General features: G+C 45.2%; 1 protein-coding gene across 2 annotated transcripts in view; it reads left to right on the forward strand.

Moving 5' to 3' along the window:
* The first annotated feature begins 8,741 nt into the window (after nt 1–8,741).
* Nucleotides 8,742–16,701, forward strand: part of LOC126336286 (fatty acyl-CoA reductase wat-like) — a 121,278-nt gene continuing 113,318 nt past the window's right edge. For both annotated transcript variants that reach the window (XM_049999820.1, XM_049999819.1), the window contains exon 1: nt 8,742–8,822. The gene's annotated coding sequence lies outside the window, so the exon portion shown is untranslated. The remainder of the gene's footprint in view (nt 8,823–16,701) is intronic.

Here is a 16,701-nt window from a genome sequence, read left to right on the forward strand (position 1 = left end):
CAAATCTGGCGCAGTCTGTACAAGAAAGACGTATAACAATGTTTCCATACGCAATGGATTGGGAACGAGACGCGGGTAGAAAAGGTCATATAAGCGAGAAAGACGCAATGCTGATACTATTAACCACCTGGTGCAAAAATTTGTTGAATATAAGCACTGGACACGTTGACAAGAAGCTGCATAGCGCCAGATTTGCACCTGGTGGTCAAAATTTTAAGTTTTTTATATTTCAATTTTTTTTTTAGGACTTAAAGAAGTACTTAAACCTTACTAACTTAGGGACATCACACACATCCATGCCCGAGGCAGGATTCGAACCTGCGACCGCAGCGCAATGGTTAGTACACTGGACTCGCATTCGGGAGGAAGACGGTTCAGACCCGCGTCTGGCCATCGTGATTTCCACTCGCCTCAGGCAAATGGATCCTTTGACAGGGCACGGCTGATTTCTTTCCCCATCCTTCTTTAATTCGATGACCTCGCTGCTTGCACCCGTCTCCCAAATCAACCACGATTGTAAATCGGTTCCGTGTTAATGCATGTGAATATCTAGCAAGTTTCTCTAAGCTGTGATAATGACACTCCATACAGGACCTCTGTGAGTAGCTGGAATTTAATTTTAACTACTTGATATATATCGCTGAGCTGCGTTCCGCCACACAGTTTCAATCTGCCTGGAAGTTCAAAACATCGCACTTTTCGCTACTGAGGTAAAGATTAATTCTAACAATAATGCGTAATGTTTTTCATCATTGGTTCAAATGGCTCTGAGCGGTATGGAACTTAACAGCGGAGGTCATCAGTCCCCTAGAACTTAGAAATACTTAAACCTAACTAAACTAAGGATATCACACACATCCATGCCCGAGGCAGGATTCGAACCTGCGACCGCAGCAGTCGCGCGGTACCAGACTGAAGCGCCTAGAACCGCTCGGCCACTTCGGTGGGCCTTTTCATCATTGCTTTCTCCTCTCTGTTACAGCACGGCATACTAAGGGGTTGAAACTTGAGAAATTTTATTAAAACTCATTCACACTGCTACAAGCGAAGTGCAGTGACGTCAGAGGCAGAGACGGAACCAGTAAATACACCGTGATGTGACAGAGGGGACGAGCTCAGCAGAGAATAGCATGGGACAGAAAACCAACAGAAACGCTACCCGCATGTTCGTCGCTCAGGTGGCGTGACCGTAACGGACACCTGGTCGGACGATGGGTTGCTCCACTTCCATTCTCCCCACCACAGCTCAGTTCCCATTACCCTTGGGTACCCCCCCCCCCCACCCCATCGTCGTTGACACCGAAAGCTTTATCTACAACTAGTAGTTTGCAACAGTGGCATCTACTTTCCTATAGCACAATGTTCTGTAGTAAAGAGAGAGGCTAGGGGTGAGAGTCAATGAAGTTTATTGACATGTTCCTCTCCAGTGACATTAAGTTTCAATGTGAAGAAACTGAGGTAAGTTAGTTGCCAAACTGATGGTTGTTGGTGCTGTGTCCTAAAACTCAGTATTCTGCTGTCCTCCTTTGTCAACCGGTTACCACTGGAAGACACGTCAGAGAAAGGAATTTGGGATGAAAGCAGTGGCTCTGCGGTTCAATCGAATGTTCTCGTTCCACGATAAAAGCTACGCTCCTCCAAATACGGTTGTTTCCAAAATATCTGGAGGCTACCTCCAGTCTTCAGCCCATTCACACCCAGAAAGGTCACCCTCCGTCAATACAGCACTCCGAGATGATTAAAAATCATGAATGTTCTAGTTTTGTTACAGCAATGGACGTAGCAGTGCCTTGGCATTTCATTTTACAGATGACAGTATTAATTATGCAGAATCTAAACGTATTATCGCATGTGAGGAATACAGACCTTTTAATTACGTTTTAGCCACTTAACAGAAAGCCATAGTTCGAAAAATCTAGTAGAGAGACTGCATACACTACGCTTCTTCGTTCTCATCTGGAGTTTTTTTTTTTTTTTTTCGGCACATTGGACCCCTACGAGAGAGGTCTGACGAAGGACACCGAAAACGTTCGAGTAACGGCAGCTTATTTCGTATCATAGCGAAATTATGGAGAGAGTATCAGGGAAATTATATGCTTGTTGAAGTCGTCAATTTGTAAAACAGACATTTTTCGTTCGGCTAGACGTTTGACAAAATTTTAATCACCAACTTTCTCCTCCGACGGTGAAACTGTTGTGGTTGGAAGGAGAGCCATTCGTGTTCCTAAAGGAGGCCGAAATGCTCGCGTTTTAGCTCACGCAGGCTGGCGTGATGTCTAGAACATGACAAGGGAATTAGATTTGAGAAAAACGGACGTAGCTGGTGGAATACTTAACTTTAATCCATTAATGCAGAACGTCGGTCTTTATGGTACATGATGCGCGATTTCAATAGTACGGATACTGGCACCTTGCTGGGTCGTAGCAAATAACGTAGCTGAAGGCTATGCTAACTATGGTCTCGGCAAATGAGAGCGTAATTTGTCAGTGAACCATCGCTAGGGTCTCGGCAAATGAGAGCGTAATTTGTCAGTGAACCATCGCTAGCAAAGTTAGCTGTACAACTGGGGCGAGTGCTAGGAAGTCTCTCTAGACCTGCCGTGTGGCGGCGCTCGGTCTGCAATCACTGATAGTGGCGACACGCGTCCGACGTATACTCCCGGACCGCGGCCGATTTAAAGGCTACCACCTAGAAAGTGTGGTGTCTGGCGGTGACACCACATTCCTCCCCCACAAATCGGCGTACGGTTGTGGCATACGGCTTCCGCCCGCCGTGAGGAGGACCGCATGTTGACGTATGGAACGAGGTGGGTAGCCTAACAACAGGCGAGGCTGTGCCACACGCACCCTGCCATTCGGACCGCGGGGAGCGAGGAAACGCCTGAAAACCTGCTCCAGGGTGCACGCCAACATGCGGTGTATGCGCCCCGTAGAGAGACAGGAGGGGCCGGAGGGTCGACCTCCATCGGGCCGGGGCACCCGACGGCCGAAGACGACACGTGGTCGGAGGACAACTGGTCCTGGGAAGCGATCGGCGGCGCGTGACCCAGGAAGGCGCCCGGCGGTTGCAGCGACGCGTCCACTGCGGGTGTCGCCGGCGGGAGAACAGCCGGCGGCGGCGGCGTTGGCGGCGGCGCGTCACCATGGGGCAAAATGGAAGGCAGCGTCGGTAACACCTGGGGCTGAGGCGAGCCAGTAGATGGGTCCCCAGGGCGCTGACCGGACGGCACCGTCGCTGAAAGCAGACGGCGAGCGGCAGATCCCGTGCGACGACAGAGGCGCAGCTGATTGAGATGCCGACGCACCTCACCAGAGGCCCCCAAAACCAGATACATAGCGCTTGCGAGGAAGCGAAGAATGCGCCCTTCGAGCCAACGCCGTGAACCTCGATAGTGGCGATAGTAGACAACGTCGCCTGGAGCAAAAGCAGGTGTCTGCCACTGCACAGGAACCAGATGCAACGGATGTAGCAAAGACATCAAGGTTCGATGAGGGCGACCGTGGAGCAACTCAGTCGGCGAGCGACCATCTCGGGGCTGAGAGCGATACGAGGACAAAAAGAGCAATAAGGCGTCCTCCCGAGAATGCGACTCTTTCAACTTCAACATCTCTGACTTGAAAGTCCTGACCAATCGTTCAGCGGCACCGTTTGACTGTGGCGAAAACGGCGCGGATGTCAGATGTTGAATACCATATGCCTTGCAGAATGACTAAAATTCTGCGGGCATGAATTGTGGGCCATTGTCGGAAACAATAGTCTATGGAAGACCTTCAATGCAAAAGATAGCAGATAACGCTTGGATTGTGGCAGATGACGTTGTGGAAGACATCCGGACAACAAAAGGAAAATTACTGAATGTATCTACCACAACCAACCATCGAGCATTCCAAAATGGACCAGCAAAATCGATGTGTAAGCGTTGCCAAGCGGAAGTGGCTTTTGGCCATGCAAAGAAATTCCGCGGTGGTGCTGATTGTTGTTCGGCCCACACCATGCAAGAAGAGCACAGATTCATAATCGCAGCATCGATTCCGAACCAAGTACAGTGCTGACGAGCAAGTTGTTTCGTTCTCACTATACCCCAAAGTCCTTTGTGGAGAATCTGTAAGACACTTGACTGTAACGAACGTGGTACTACGACCCGGGACTGATCAATATCAGAACGCAACAGCGTCGTAGAAAAAGTCTTTCCTTGTAAGCAAAAAATCGGCGAACAAACGGGTTCCCGATCCGTGATTTAGACAAAGTCCATTGCGTAGCAACAAAACGCAGAACGGGAACAAGGACAGGGTCGGTAGCTGTGGCTGTAGTTACACGACGAAAATCAATCGCAAACGATTCGACCACATCATGGGTTTCCGCATCAATGAACATGCAAGCAAGTGCGGAGGAATCTAAAGCCCTATCCTCAGCAACAGGCAAGCGGGACAACGCATCAGCGTTTCCGTGCTTAGCAATGGACCGATGCAAGATATAGTAGCGGTACTGCGAGAGGAAAATAGACCAGCAAATGACTTTCTGCGCTGTACGTGGAGGTACAGGCTTGGTCGGATGAAAAAGTGATCTCAAAGGTTTGTGGTCTGTGATTATGGTAAAGTAACGACCATACAAGAAATTATGAAACTTTGTAACACCAAATACGAGAGCCAATGCTTCTTTCTCGATCTGTGAATAATTTCTTTGCGCGGACGAGAGCAATTTGGACGCAAAGGCAATAGGGCGATCGTGCGATCCATCTTTGTGACCAAGCACAGCACCGATCCCGAAATCAGATGCATCCACCATCAACAAGAGGGGCTTCCGTGGATCGAATGGCGTAAGGCAAGTATTGGAAAGCAACGCCGATTTCAACTGGCGAAAGGCGCGTTCGCATTCCGTCGCCCAGACGAACGACATACCCTTACGGCGTAAGCGATGAAGCGGAGCTGAAATGGAAGAGGGCTGTGGCACATAGCGATGGTAGTAATTTATTTTTCCCAGCACACTCTGTAGCTGCTTCAAATTCTACGGCGACAGCATGTCGTGTATGGCACGAAGGTGCGTGGGACTGGGATGTATGCCTTGGGCATGTCCCAGGTATGGCAAGTCCCGAGCAAAAAACACACATTTGTCCTTCCGCAAGCAAAGACCATTTTGTCGCAAGACCTGAAATAATGTTCTGAGATTGGCCAAATTTTCTTCTTCCGTCTTTCCGGAGATCACAATATCGTCCAGATAATTTGCTGCAGTAGGGACCGACGCGCAAACAGTTTGTAGATATTGCTGAAACAATGCAGGGGCGGATGCACACCCGTATGGCAGTCGTTTGAATCGATATAAACCAAGATGCGTGTTAACCACCAAAACGCGCTGGGATTCTTCGTCCACCGGTATTTGCAAGTACGCATCTGCGAGGTCCAACTTTGAAAAATATTTACCCGGGCACAGTTTGTCAAAAAGATCTTCCGGGTGGGGTAAAGGAAAAGTAGCAATCACTAGCTGTGGATTCACTGTTGCCTTGAAGTCCACACAAAGTCTCAACTTCCCGGAAGGTTTTGGCAAAATTACTAAGGGTGATGCCCAGAGAGAAGCCTGCACACGTTCAATTACACCTTGTGATTCCAATTCGTGTAATGATTTTGCGACCTCATCACGCAATGCGTGGGGAACATTGCGCGCTCTGAAAAATTTCGGTTGCGCGTTTACTTTCAGTTCCAAATGTGCTTCATAGTTCTTAGCGCAACCGAGGCCCGGTGCAAAAATGTCTGCAAATTCTTCACATAGACGAGAGACACTGTCTGAAGGCACAGTCTGGTTCACTGATAGGACCTGATTTACTATAGACAAGTTAAACAACTGAAATAAATCGAAACCAAACAAGTTCACAGCAGAAGAAGAACGAAGGACGTAAAATGACACAAGTTTTGTTTGTCCTTTGTATGTGGCAAGAAGGCTGCACTGTCCTAACACAGGGATCTGTTGACCTGAATAGCTGCGTAGTTTAACATTTGCGGCACGCAACGGAGGTGTGCACAGCAGTTTGTAAGTGTCTTGATTGATCAGTGAAACTGCAGCTCCGGTATCGAGCTGGAATGGTATCACTTTGCCGTTAATGTCCAAGGCTACAAAAAGTTTATTGTCCTGCTGACGACTGTCTCGAGCAACGTGAACTGACACTGGTACATAATCACTTGCGACTTGACGGGAGTTCCGGCGATGTCGACGCACACTATTTTTGGCACGAACACAGTCACTGTTAGAGAGAGTGGCACTGCGCGTAGTGGAATGAACTACATGAATTTCAATGGGCGAAGTTTCACGAGCCTGAGTATCCTTGGTTAGATTCCGATTCCAGCGCGAAGCAAAGGGCGTGGAACGGTTTTGAGCTTCCGATTTGAGCTTTTTCTGGCAAACACTCTGAACATGTCCTTTTTTATTACAATAAAAGCAAATAGCTAGGCGTGACGGGCTATTCTCACGCGAATGTTTAGTAGCACACCGCGGGCATGATTTGATCACTGCATTTGCTTGCCGTCGCGGTACACGTGGCTGAGAGCCTGGCGGCAGCGGCGCGGCCGGGCGCGAGGGCAGTTTACTGCTCCGTGCAGCTCGCCCGGCGGGCCGGGTAACCTGACACACTGCTGGCGATGTTTCAAAAGTCAAGTGTGTCCTGCCGATCCAATATGTCCATCACTTGTTGAAGGGAGGGATTGACTAGTTTCAAAATCTGTTCCCTTATACGAACATCAGAAACGTTCTGTGCAATTGCATTACGTACCATAGTATCTGAATAGGAGAGTCCACATTTACACTCAAAAGCACAATCCCTAGTAAGGCCTTGCAAGGTTGCAACCCACTCCCGATTAGTCTGACCTGCCGTACGTTTTGTACGAAAGAAGGTATACCGTTTCGCAACTACATTGACTGATTCTTTCAAATATGCATCTAATGCAGACAATAGTTCTTCGTAGGACAGAGTTGCTACGTCGCGTCGGGGAAATAATATGACTGTCAGACGGTACCTGGTCACGCCGACAGAAGACAATAAATAAGGCTGCCGCTCGTTACCTTGAATTCTGTAGGCGGCGAGATGGAATCCAAATTGGCGTGACCACTCCTTCCAGCTTTCCAGTGCAGCATCAAAAGGTCGAAAAGTTTGTGCAACAGCGTGATGTGGCTGAGTTAGCGGTGAAGCGACTGCGGCGGTATCGTTTTGCATCGCACGTTGACCCTGGACGAGCTGTCCAAGGGCATCCAGTTAGGCCTGCGTCTGCTGATTCCGTAAGCGATAAAATTCGGACAGTACATCTGGAAATTCTGGCGATGCCATTACACAAGTACATCAGGGCAATATCGATAAGAACGCGGTTTTGCCTCGTCGCCAAATGTTGTGGTTGGCAGGAGAGCCAACCGTGTTCGTAAAGGAGGCCGAAATGCACGCGTTTTAGCTCACGCAGGCTGGCGTGATGTCTAGAACTTGACAAGGGAATTAGAAATGAGAATAACGGACGTAGCTGGTGGAATACTTAACTTTAATCCATTAATGCAGAACGTCGCTCTTTATGGTATGTGATTCAGAATATCAATAGTACGGATACTCACGCCTTGCTAGGTCGTAGCAAATGACGTAGCTGAAGGCTATGCTAACTATCGTCTCGGCAAATGAGAGCGTAATTTGTCAGTAAACCATCGCTAGCAAAGTTGGCTGTACAACTGGAGCGAGTGCTAGGAAGTCTCTCTAGACCTGCCGTGTGGCGGCGCTCGGTCTGCAATCACTGATAGTGGCGACACGCGAGTCCGACGTATACTACCGGACAGCGGCCGATTTAAAGGCTAGTAATAGAATCCTTAAAAGTAAAGTATGGATGGAATGGGATTTTTTCAATATCTCCACCTAGCAAGTGGGGTGTCTGGCGGTGACACCACAGAAACTATTTTGTTTAGTTCCACATACAGAGGGAGAAATGACCATCGTAATAAAATAAGAGAACTCAGAGGTCGCAAGTGAGCTATTTTCCTCTCAGGTGCTACTAGAGAGTGGAACAGTTGAAAAAGGTCTGAAAGTGGTCCTATGAAGCAGCTGCCAAATACTTAAAGCGGTATCGCAGAGTAATAGTGCAGATGTAGGTGAGCATTGCGAACATTAGGAATCTTGGTAAGACCTGTTGCAGACACATATATTACAGATGTGTGACTGACGTGCATAGCGAGGGGTAGGAATAAAGTTTGGTAGAGATATGGGAGAAGTGGCACCAGCTCAGTTAGAGAACCAAGGCAGTGGAACCTGCAATGGTAGAGCCTCATCGGATTGACCAAACGTCACCAAACCACTGAGAAAGAATAATCAAACATGCCGGATGGTTAATTGCACCTCGTGGCTACCGGAAACGTAGCGCCAGGACAGACGTTCGATCTAGTAGACAGATGTCTGTGAAAAAGGGTCAGCTAAAAGAGACTGATTCAGAGCATCGATTCTGCGATATAGTCCTCGTTATAGCACTGGAGCTAGCAGCTGAGAATTAAAAACGTGTGTTAGCTGGTAGAAGCTAGATGTGAATGAGCGTTCAATAGAAACGTATGCTAAAGCGGTAGTACTGTTTTCTCATGCATAAAAAATGAGCGACCTAGCACAATGCAGTCGCAAGCAATAATGATTCAGCTGTAACTGTCGACGGCAATTAGCATACAAGGCGGCATCCCGGGCGCATTGTCTCACGGTGAGCTGCAATAAAAGTAAAACTGATTCGTTGACGTTAGAAGGTTATATCGCTCTAGTTGCCCCAGCTGACACTACAGAGTTCGTCTGTTTCCAGTTAACTGTCGTCAACCGCATTTCTGCCAGGTAAGTCAGATGCAGTTGCCAGATCACCCGGCTGTACAGTGTTTTGGCTCCGTATCAAGAATACTGCTAAGATACTACTACCACAGTCGGATATAAATTTCATTTTCTTCCTTTTCTATTCCTCCTCAGCAAAGATAAACTTGTGATAGCGTACCTGAGATCTGTGTTTGCTATGCACGCTGTGTAGTTGTCATCTAAGGAGTAACTATTTTGCATTTAGTGTTGTGGGATTACACATATACTAACATGTTATGATTTTTGCGTCCATAAATTGCTGTATTCGAGAGATAAATTTAAGGGATGTAATAATTCGCGAGAGAGACGGACTTCGTAATAAATCGATAATTCGCTGTGTGAAAATGTAACAAATCAGTATCTACAGGTATCTAGAGATTCATAGTTGTCTGAAATATGCGAGTTATGGCCTCTGTGTCGTAAATGTGTAAATGAAAGTGCTAGTTTTTGGCTGTTCAACATGTTTACGCGTTCATCGTCATTAGTAAATCTTTCCTGAATTATTGTGTGAAATCTTTTAAAAAGGCTGTGAGACTCGATGGTCTACGGCGGTGCGACGAAATGTGGTCTGAAAGTTTACACTTGACTGGTGCTGTTACATTCGGGCATGGGTTCCCATTCAAAATTTTACGTACTCATTCCCCTTCACATGTCCTAAAAGTCTCAAACGGGAATTTCCGATCACCGTGTGTGCATTTTGTAAGCTGTTTATCATTTGCCAATCGCTGCTTACTGATCTCATGTAGACTACGAAACAACATGACGTGTTATGGAAACGGTTTTCCTATTTCATGTGGGACATAGAACACTAAGTAAATGTATAACAGAACAAAGTGTCTGAGCGTGAATTTAACATTTTATGATTTTGGCATACCATTTTATTATTAGAGCCAAGCATATTAGTCCCTCGCCATAAGGAGTGATGACTCTAATCTGCGAGAAAAGAACAAGAACTTTTGTCGTATCCTGTTACGTTAACTTCCAAGAGTGCGGCTAAGTTTAGAGTATGGAGTATGGATTGTGGTACGCAGTTCGCAAACAGGAGACAACGCCAGGCTGCCTACGACAGTTAAGTAATTTCCGTTAAAGATTCCGGCTGCTAAAAGGTGTTTTCGCCAGAGTACTTGTAACTTGTTAAACGTTCTCTCACCATGTACGCAATTTGTTTAAACACAAATTTAATTAACGAATGGGTGACTCTTAAGCAGCAGTTTTGTGACTTTTCATTGTAGTGTCGCAAGTCACTAAGTGGTTGTTCCACTATCATTTAAATCTCTTCAGTTAACTCAAAACAACTCTTCCGTCGTTGTTGAAACTAGATCTGGAGGTAAATTATTTTAACTGTGAGAACTGATTCGATTTGTTTACGTGCTTTATAACATCATTTGGTTTCTGAAAATTTTCTGCTCATCCTCGCAAAATTCAGCTTCTTGCTATCCTCGTCTTTCCCCGTGTTCAAGTGTTTATTTCCCGATACCTGTAAGTTCTACTCTTCTATTTGTGTGTACATTCCAAAATGTGAGGCATTTGTGACATTTACGCTAAGTATTAGGAACACGCGTGGCTGTTGAATTCGCCAATACTGCAGAACTGATGAATCAGGTTTCTTCGTCCTTGCGACGGCTTTTCATATCATTTTACTGATTCTGCCGTATCTGAAAGATCGCTTCAACAAAATGTTTCCATATTCACAGCCATTTTGAGGCAAGAAGTTTCATTAGATAGTAACCCGTTTCGTCACAAGACGTAAGATAAATGAACTGGTGCCGTTACGCAAGGACGCTATTACCACATGTCGTTCCATAGAAATTATTCTTACCTTGACAATGGGATTGCATTTTAAAAATATTGAAGAAGATGAAACCTTGGATATACTTCAGTTACGAAATAAATATATCTGTCATCTTGTAAAAGAATTCATATCACGTCTGACAACTACTGCTGAGATAAGATATTTAACTACTAAAATGTTTGTACATTGTCATGTAATACCAAAATCTCGATTTCGGTTTGCCCATTTACTACACAATGCACTAAACGATCACACACTTATATGTTCATTAAGTGCTTTGAGAATGGAGACGGAAGCCAGTTCACAACGAAATATATAACAAATATTATTGTGCATCAACAGTAGGCCTACTGTGTATTTCAAATTTTAATATGCCAATGTTCTTCCATGTATCGACAGAATATTGTATAAATGGCATTTATGAATACGTTATCAACTTGCAGTTCCGTCTACATCTACATGATTGATCTGCAATTCACTATTAAGTGTCACCTTCAAGCCATTTCTCTACCGTTCCACTTTCAAACAGTGCGCGGGGGAAACGAACACTTAAAACTTTTAATGGGACCTCTGATTCCTCTTACTTTATTATGTTAATCATCTCTCCCTATGTGCCTTGGCGCCAACCAATTATTTTCACACTCTGAGGAGAAAGTAAGTGATCGAAATTTCATAAGAAGGTACTGACACAAAGAAAAACGCCTTTGTTTTAATGATTGCCACCCAATTCTAGTGTCATATCCGTGGCCCTCTGTCTCTTATTTTGCCGCGATGTAAAACTAACTGACCGAATTTTTTCGATGTCCTCCGTCAGTACTATCTGATGTGGACACTACAGCGCACAGCAGAAACCCAGCAGAGGGCAGACAAGTGCCGTCTCAGGTTTGCTTTCTCTACAACCTTATAAAAATCATCGTTCCAATTTAATTTATTCGTAATTGCAATTCCTAAACATTAAGCTGAATTTACAGCCTTTAGATCTGTGTGATTTATCGTGTAAGAGAAATTTAGCGGGTACCTTTTTATACTCATGTGGATGACTTCAACCTCTTCTTTATTTAGAGTAAATTGCCACGTTTCATGTCACACATGTATCTTGTCTAATATATTTTGCAATTGGTTTTGATACTCTGATGATTTTGCATCGCAGTAAATAACAGCATCACTGCAGATACTCTAAGACGGCAGCTCAGAGTATCTCCTAAATCGTTTATGAAGATCAGGAACAGCAGAGGTCCTACAACACTCCTATCGGGAAATGCAGATACTACTCCTGTTTTACCCGATGACTTTTCGTCAGTTACTACTAGCTGTCACATTTCTGACATTAATCACAAATCAATCGCACAACTGAGGCGACAGTTCGTAGGCAAGCAATTTGATTAGAATTCACTTCTGGGGAACGGTATGAAAATCCTTGTGTCTCCTGTTGATAGCACTCGTTACCTCGTGAGAATAAAGAGTGTTCCACAGGAACGATCTTTTCTGAATCCGTGCTGGCTATTTGTCAATATGCCGTTTTCTTCGAGGCAATCCACAATGTTCGAACACAGTATATGTTCCAAAATACTACTGTAAAACGACGCTAGTGATGTGGGTCTGGAAGTCAGTGGATTAAACCTATTGTCTTTCTTGGGTTCTGGTGAGACTGCTGCAGCTTTCCAGCCTTTATCTACGGATTTTTCGAGGAGCGAGCGGTTGTATATGATTGCTAAGTATGCAGCTATTGGATCAGCATGCTCTCAAAGGAGCATCATTGGCATACAATCAGGGCGGAAGCTTCGCCTTCATTAAGTGGCTTATGCTGTTCCGCTACACAGTGGGTATCTACTTCTCAGTCATGTAGACTGTGTTTCTTGATTCGAATTCTGAAATATTTACCCCGTCTTCTTTCGTGACGGAATTTCAGAAAACCAGGTTTAGTAACTCTGCTTTTGTCGCAATGTCGTCAGTAACATGGCCCCTTTTATCGCGCAGTGAAGGTATCGATTGCGTCTTGTTACTGGTGTATTTTACACGACATGACTCTCTTTGGTTTTTTTCGCCAGATTTGGAGACAGAGTTTCCCTCTGGCAACTATTACAAGCAACTCGAAGTTGAATTTACGCTAAATGTCGAGCTTATGTACAACTTTGCCATAGTAGGGGATTCTGCATTCTTTTAGATTTGGATTTTTTTTTCCTTCTCTTCTGTAACAGTATTCTGATATGTTTTGTGTACCGAAAGGCATCAGTACCAATTCTTATTACTTTATTTAGTATATATCTCTCAATATCCGTTCACACTATTTCTTTGAATGTAAATCACACCTGGTCTACGCTTACCTGGTCAAATTGGAAGGAATTGAGACTGTTTCTTAGGAAGACATCAAGCTAAATTTCATCTACTTTTTAAATAGATGCATTTCGCGTTTATTTTTGGAGGGTTTGAATATTACAGTATTCAGTCGCGCTACAACGACCTGGCGCTCACTGATCATTGTATCCGTCGTAGTGTTCTCTATTTGCTTAGGATTATTTGTTGCTAAGAGGTCAAGTATGTTTCCGCAACCGTTTATAACTCGAATGGGATCCTGAACTAATTGCTCAAATAATTTTCAGAGAAAGGATTCAGTACGATACCGGACGACGTTTCATGCCAACACCAACTTAAAATATGTTTTTTGCACCAATATATCGAGTATAAACTGAAGTCACCACCAACTATACCTAGATGAAATGAGACGCAGGTTTCCTTTGAACTGTTCATGTATTATTTAAGTCGGGGGTCGGTAAAGGGAAACAATTACTAATTTATGTCAGGTGTGTACTATAACCTCTGCTCATACTAACTCACAGAACTATCTACTTCAATTTCACTACAAGATAAACAACTTCTGACAGCTTTAAACACTCCAACACCAACTATATTCACTATCCTTTCTGCACACTTTTAAATCATATCTAAAAATTTTGGCTTTACCCAGCTTTCCGCACCTAAAACGATATGAGCTTCTGTGCTTCCTATTAGCACTTGTAGCTCTGGTTCTTTCCGAACACAGCTACAACAATTTACAACTACAAGACTGTTTGTTATAGGTCTAACTTCCTGTGTTTTCCCTGTACCTTTCTGAACTGTCACCGTTTCTTTAGTTTCCCAATATCCTGTAACCTAATAAATCGCCCAGCCCCTTCCACACAGCCCCACTATCCTTGCAGCTCCTTCCTGTGTGTAGTGTACCCATGATATGTTAAACGGAACCTGTAAACCCACTACCCTACGGCTCAAGTCCAGAAGTCAGCAGCCCACACTGTCGCAGATCCGTCAGAACAATTGATTTACACCGTCCGCTCGGTTCTGTACCGGATGACCACAGTCGTTTCTGTGAACGATGCTACAGAGGGTGAGCTCCACATTGATGATGCAAGCAAGACAGTCTTTACTACTTCAGCTAGCCACCCACAACCAACCACAACCAGGTAGAATCTCTTTCAATCCAAAGGAAGAAGCATCGTTAATACTGAGACGAGCCACCACCTGAACCTGACTGCAACCTGCGCTCTTCATGACACCCAAAGCGGACTTTTCACGTTCGGAATGCCTCCTCCAGGTATGTACACAGAGTGCACAATCGATTCTTCTCACGGCAGACATATCCCTAAGGGATCCCATTACATGCCTAAAGTTGGAATTCCCAACTGCCAGTAATCCCACTCTCTTTGAATGACCATAACTTGCAGGCGAGACTTCCTTTGAAACAGTGCAAGTGATTGCTTCTGGTTCAGGGACACTGTCAGCCACAGCCCCCTGTGATGTCATTCGCTGTTTACCTGATACTGAATCGTCCTCGCACTCGACCATAAATGAGGCATCAACCTCAGTGTGAGGAGTAGCCGGGATGGTCAAAGTAGTGGACAGATCGGGGAACACACGGGTGCACAGGACATCCCCCTCGCATCCACGCTTCCTGCTTTCTCCATCCTCAACCCCCCGCCAACACCACCTCCCCCGCACAGTGGAGCCCATTGCCCATTGGCAACAGCCTCAAGCAGTTCGACAGAAGTCAGCACTGTCTGGAACCGTAAGTAAAGAGTCACCAGCTCAGCTCACATATGAACACACCAATCACTGTTCCTATCCGTTCTAAAAACGGCGAAAATATACTCTAGAGACCAACCATATAACTAAAACCAAGTCGTCCGGTCCGAATCTTATAAAATATATAATCAAACGAACGATGTACAAGACTTTCCTGCTGTGGGAAACTAAGATGTTGCCTCACTGATAGTCTAGTCTGGAAGACAGTATGTTGGACTTGTTTGCTCCTTGGCCATGGTAAGATGGCTCACTTAGATGACGCATTTTCATCGCTACCCGATGCAGAATATAGTGTGAATGAAGTCAGTTCGCTAAATTCGATTACACCTGGAGACGCTGCCTCAGGAAATATTTCCCAGCCGCATGAGCATTTGGAGGAATCTTCTGTTGTACCCTTCGTCTTTCAGTCACAATCATTTTCCAGAAGCCTTGGAAACGCTAGACGCCAAAAAGGCTGGCAACGTCACAGAGGTTGTAATGCCAGAAAAAAGATATTTGTCATTTCAAGCTTTCCAATGAAGGAGAAATGAATGTAAGAAGTGTGGTGACAAAAGTCATGTGAAACCTTTTAATATCATGCAGGACAACATTTTACGCAGCTCAGTGCAGCAAATCGACGTGGCATGGACTCAACAAATCGCTGGAAGTACCCTGCAGTAATACTGAGCATGAAGCCTCTATGGCCGTTCACAATTGCGGAAGTGTTACCGGTGCAGGATTTTGTGCACGAACTGACCTCTCAATTACATCCCATAAATGATCGATTGGTAGCAAGATCATTCGCTCAAAATGTCCATAGTGCTCTTCAAAAGAGTCACGAACAATAGTGGTCCAGTGATATGGCACAGTGTCATCCATAAAAAACTCACTGTTGCTTGGAAACATGAAGTCCATGAATGGCTGTATATGGTCTACAAGCAGCAGAAAATAGCCATCTCCATTCACTGATCGGTTCAGGTGCACAACAGGAGACTCTCTATTCCAAGTGAACACTGCCTAAACCTTCTTGGAGCCACCAACAGCTTACACAGAGCCTTGTAGACAACTCTGGGCCATGGCTTCGTGCGGTCTGCGCCACACTCCAACCCTGCCATCAGCTCTTAGCAACTGAAATCGGGATGCATCTCACCAGGTCACAGTTTTCCACTCTTCTAGGATCAAGCCAATATGTTCACGTTCCCAGGAGAGGCGCTGCAGGCGATGTAGTGCTGTTAGCAAACCACACACGTTGGTCTTCTGCTGCTACAGCACAACAACGCCAAATTTAAAGGCACTTTTATAACGGATAAATTTGTCGTACGTTCCATATTAATTTAGGCGGTTGTTTCTCGCAGCGTTGCTTGTCTGTTAGTACTGACAATTCTACGCAAATGTTGCTGCTCTTTCGTTAAGCGAAGGTCGTCAGCCACAGAATTGTCGGTGGTGAGAGGCAATGCCCAAAATTTGGCGCTTTCGGCGAACTCGTAACACTCTTTATCTCAGAATACCGAATTCCTTAACGATTTCCAAAAGGTAATGTCTAATGTGCCTAGCACCAATTACTATTTCGCGATCGAAGTGTGTTAATCCTTGTCGTATGGCCATGATCACGTCAGAAACCTTTTGGCGTGAATCACCTGTGTACAAATAACAGCTCTTCCAATTAACTGCCCATTAATACCTTGTGTAAGCGATACTGCCGCCATCTGTGTATGTGCATATCACTCTTCGCTATCGCATGACTTTTGTCACCACAGTTTATGACAAAGGCAGTACCATTGATCAGACTCAGTTGTGGGCTAGCTCACCCTCAAAACTCTTACAAAGAGCCCCAGTACCAGACCTCAGTTGTTCAGATCATTGAAAGTACATATACTAGAGTGAGGACGCTAGGCAGCAGCATGGACATTTATTGTGTACAGAGATTGAACTTGTCTGCAAATAGTGAGTAGTGGGGTCAGAAGAGAGGTGGTGCATTTTATTAGTGTGGGCTACCTACATCATGGGCAGATATGC

The sequence above is a fragment of the Schistocerca gregaria genome, chromosome 2 (genome assembly GCF_023897955.1).
Source record: "Schistocerca gregaria isolate iqSchGreg1 chromosome 2, iqSchGreg1.2, whole genome shotgun sequence".
NCBI classification, from domain to species: Eukaryota; Metazoa; Arthropoda; class Insecta; order Orthoptera; family Acrididae; genus Schistocerca; species Schistocerca gregaria.